Genomic DNA, 4,494 nt, shown 5'->3' with positions numbered 1-4,494 from the left:
AGCTGATTCCAATCAAACTTAGATTTTTATGAACTTTTAAAGTTGTTTAAAAATCGGGTAAAAGTCCCTGTACTATATAGTACAGGGGTGTTGGCCAAATTTTGCCAAAATTGAAAAGGAGAGAAATCTTAGTTTTTATAATATTTTCTGATACATATACAGGTACATTGTACTTATGTTGTGCAGCAAGTTTGAGTGGATTCCAATCAAAATTGGATTTTTTATGAATTTTTGAAGTTGCTTCAAAATTGGGTCAAAGTCCCTTGGTCAAATTTTGCCAAAATTGAAAAGGAGAGAAATCTTAGTTTTTATAATATTTTGTGATACATATACATGTACTTATGTTATATAGAAAGTTTGAGCTGATTCCGATCAAATTTGAATTTTTTACAAATTTTTAAAGTTGCTCAAAAAGTCCCTGTACTATAGTACAGGGGCGTCTTTTGCCAAAATGTCAAGTAGAGAATTCTCAATTTTTATAACATTTTCTGATACATATACATGTTCTTATGTTGTGTAGAAAGTTTGAGCTGATTCTGATCAAATTTGGATTTTTTACAAATTTTTAAAGTTGCTCCAAAATCAGGTCAAAGTCCCTGTACTATACAGGGCCGTCTTTTGCCAAAATGTCAAGTAGAAAATTCTCAATTTTTATAACATTTTCTGATGCATATAAAAGTTCTTATGTCGTGTAGAAAGTTTGAGCTGATTCCGATCAAATTTGGATTTTATACGAATTTTTTAAGTTGCTCCAAAATCAGGTTAAAGTCCCTGTACTATAGTACAGGGGCGTCGGCCAAATTTGGCCAAAAATTTTAAGTAGAGAATTCTCAATTTTTATAACATTTTCTGATACTTATACAAGTTCTTATGTTGTGTAGAAAGTTTGAGCTGATTCCGATCAAATTTGAATTTTTACAAATTTTTAAAGTTGCTCAAAAAGTCCCTGTACTATAGTACAGGGGCGTCATTTGCCAAAATGTCAAGTAGAGAATTCTCAATTTTTATAACATTTTCTGATACATATACATGTTCTTATGTTGTGTAGAAAGTTTGAGCTGATTCTGATCAAATTTGGATTTTTTTACCAATTTTTAAAGTTGCTCCAAAATCAGGTCAAAGTCCCTGTACTATACAGGGGTGTCTTTTGCCAAAATGTCAAGTAGAGAATTCTCAATTTTTATAACATTTTCTGATGCATATAAAAGTTCTTATGTTGTGTAGAAAGTTTGAGCTGATTCCGATCAAATTTGGATTTTATACGAATTTTTTAAGTTGCTCCAAAATCAGGTTAAAGTCCCTGTACTATAGTACAGGGGCGTCGGCCAAATTTGGCCAAAAATTTCAAGTAGAGAATTCTCAATTTTTATAACATTTTCTGATACTTATACAAGTTCTTATGTTGTGTAGAAAGTTTGAGCTGATTCCGATCAAATTTGAATTTTTTACATATTCTTTAAGTTGCTCAAAAATTGGGTCAAAGTCCCTGTACTATTTAGTACAGGGTGTTGGCCAAATTTCTCCAAAATTGAAAAAAGAGAATTCTCAATTTTATAATATTTTTGATACATACATGTATGCTTGTCCTGATGTTGTGTATAAAGTTTTAGCTGATTCTGATTGAATTTGTATTTTTAATGAATTTTTGACGTTGCTCAAAAATTGGGTCAAGGTCCCTGTAGCTAAATTTTGCCAAAATTGAAAAGTAGAGAATTCTCAGTTTTTGTAATATTTTCCGATATTTGTAATACTTGTCCTTATGTAGTGATAAAGTTTGAGTTAATTTTTTCTTATTTTTTCCGAGAGCGTGTGAATATTTTTGGATTCTTTTTATTAAATTTTTTTCATGAGTGTGGCAATATTTTTGAATTATTTTATTTTATTTTTGGAATTTTTTCTGATTTTTTCCGAAAGTGTGTGAATATTTTCGAATTTTTATTATATTTTTGGAATTTTTTGTATTTTTTTTGTGAGTGTGGGAGTATTTTCAAATTTTTTTATTTTATTTTATTTTTGGAATTAAAAAAAATCTTTCAGGAGTGTGGGAATTTATTTGGATTTTCTTTATTTAATTTTTGGAATTTTTTCTGCTTTTTTCTCCGAGCATGGAAATATTTTCAGAATAGTTTTATTATATTTTTTGAATTTTTTTTGAATTTTTTTGGTAGCCTGGGAATATTTTTATTTTTGTTTTTGAAAATTTTTCAGATTTTTTCAGAGAGCGTGGGAATATTTTTAGCTTTCTTAAATTTAGTTTTTGGAATTTTTTCAGATTTTTTAATCATGAGTGTGGAAATATTTTCAGATTATTTTTATATTATTTTTCGAATTTTTTTGGTTTTTTTTGACAGCCTAAAAATATTTTCATATTTATTTATTTATTTTTTGTAATTTTTTGAATTTTTGGAATTATGAGTGTTATAGTATTTTTGGATTATTTTTGTTTTATTTTTGGAATTTTTTTGGATATTTTTACGAGATCATGGAAATATTTTTTAATTATTTTATTTTTATTTTTGGAATTTTTGAATTTTTTCCAACAGCGTGGGAATATTGTCGGATTTTTTTAGAACTAAGAACCCTGTCAGGAAACACTCATTATTTCATACTCAATCCCTCTAGGACGTTGAGAGCTACGACCCAATCCTGAACCCTGTCCTATCCTAGACGACAACAGGTATCCCCAATTCTAATTATACATGTAGTAACTTCTAATTATAGTAACAACACATCTAAATATAGTAACAACTATTACATGATGTAATCATTAATGTATTTATTTTAGAATCATCACTAATAATAGTAACAATACATCTAAATATAGTAACAATTATTACATGATGTAATCTTTGTTGTGTCTATTTTTAGAATCATTACTGAGCTTGAGACTCTTAAGGAAGAGGCTGCAGAAGTTCAGAGGAAGATGGAGGAGACTGATACTGTAATGGCTAAAGTTGACAGAGTCTCCCAGCAATACCTGCCTCTCTCCACCTATTGCTCTGCCATGTACATGTACTTCACTCTGGAGTCACTCAATCAGGTAATTGAAATCATGTGACTGTCGTGTGATTTAGCGGTACTTTATTTTGATGGTTTTGCTTGATAAATACATTAGGCCAGCTTTTAATTGGCAAATTTGTCCACGCATGTATTACTAAACATTTCACTATTGAAAATTTTGATTGCAAAATGCCAAAAAAATTAATGTAAAAATCTTTGTACATGTACAGGTACAGGGATTTTTTCAGAAATTGGCATATTTTTTTTAATGGCTGTACCTTGAAAAATTTAAGTCGGAATCAGCTCAAACTTTGTACATAGCATAAGTACATCAATATGTATCAGAAAATTTAGTAAGAATTAGAGGTGATTTTTGAGGCATTTTTCGGGACAAAACAATGGGTTATAGTACATGGATTTTTTCAGAATTTGGCATAATTATTTTAAATGGCCGTAACTTGTAAGTCGAAATCGGCTCAAACTTGTACATAGCATAAGTACATCAGTATGTATCAATAAATTTAGTAAGAATTGGAGGTGATTTTTGAGCCATTTTTCGGGACAAAACAATGGGCTATAGTACATGGATTTTTTCAGAATTTGGCAAATTTTTTTACAATGGCCGTTACTTGAAAATTTTAAGTCGGAATCAGCTCAAACTTTGTACATAGCATAAGTACATCAGTATGTATCAGAAAATTTAATAAGAATTGGTGGTGATTTTTGAGCCATTTTTTGGAAAAAAACCATGGGCTATAGTAGTATCCCTCTGGTTTATGAGGTCAACGACATATTATTTTTTCTGAAGTCTCTTTCCTCCCCCTCATCAGCCTTTGATATTAGGAATTTTGTCACTTTCTCTGCTAATCAATATAGGTCGACCTGTCTTCTACATGTACTAACTAAAGATAATACCTCTAGGCATTTTTATTTTAATCGTTTACCCAAACTATAGAATTCCTTACCTACATGTATTAATTCTAATTTGTTAAATATTTCTTATGATCTTTCTAAAATTAAATTAAATAGGTTTTTTTGCTGATTATTTTGTTGATAAGTTTGATCCTTCATCTGTTTGTTCTTTTCATTTTTGTTGTCCATGCCTTAATTGTAACTAGTTTTGTCCCTTATATCATTTAATTAGTATCTTGTTTTTATTTATTGATTTGTGTCATTTTTTTCTTTTCTCTTTTCTTTCTTTGTGCACCAGTGTAACAGACGCTCCAACTATCTGTTAACCAAACTTATTTCTTAATCAACACGAGACTCAACTGAGCTCAAAAACAAAACCAAAAACTCACAACTAAAACACAACTAAAAACAACTCACAAACAACACACTTATATAGATCTTATAAATGTCCAGAAGGTTCTATAACATACAAGAATACTTTACATGATTGTTCTAGAATATACTTGAATAAACAAATAATATATAATTACAATAGTACACAGAGAGTTCCGGATCCATTTAGAAACAACTTCTTACATTTCC

The 4,494-nt window shown here is 29.4% G+C and overlaps 1 long non-coding RNA gene across 1 annotated transcript in view; it reads left to right on the top strand.

The window, feature by feature from the left end:
- LOC109588634 (uncharacterized) overlaps positions 1-2,986 on the top strand; it is a 4,593-nt gene extending 1,607 nt beyond the window's left edge. The window contains exons 3-4 of the long non-coding RNA XR_002188275.1: positions 2,571-2,677; positions 2,869-2,986. This is a non-coding gene — a long non-coding RNA (uncharacterized LOC109588634). The remainder of the gene's footprint in view (positions 1-2,570; positions 2,678-2,868) is intronic.
- The last annotated feature ends 1,508 nt before the right edge of the window (positions 2,987-4,494 follow it).

The sequence above is a fragment of the Amphimedon queenslandica genome, unplaced genomic scaffold, assembly GCF_000090795.2.
Source record: "Amphimedon queenslandica unplaced genomic scaffold, v1.1 AMPQUscaffold_11967, whole genome shotgun sequence".
Taxonomy (NCBI): domain Eukaryota; kingdom Metazoa; phylum Porifera; class Demospongiae; order Haplosclerida; family Niphatidae; genus Amphimedon; species Amphimedon queenslandica.
Note: the sequence above shows the minus strand (reverse complement) of the source record. Positions and strands in the feature narration are given on the sequence as shown.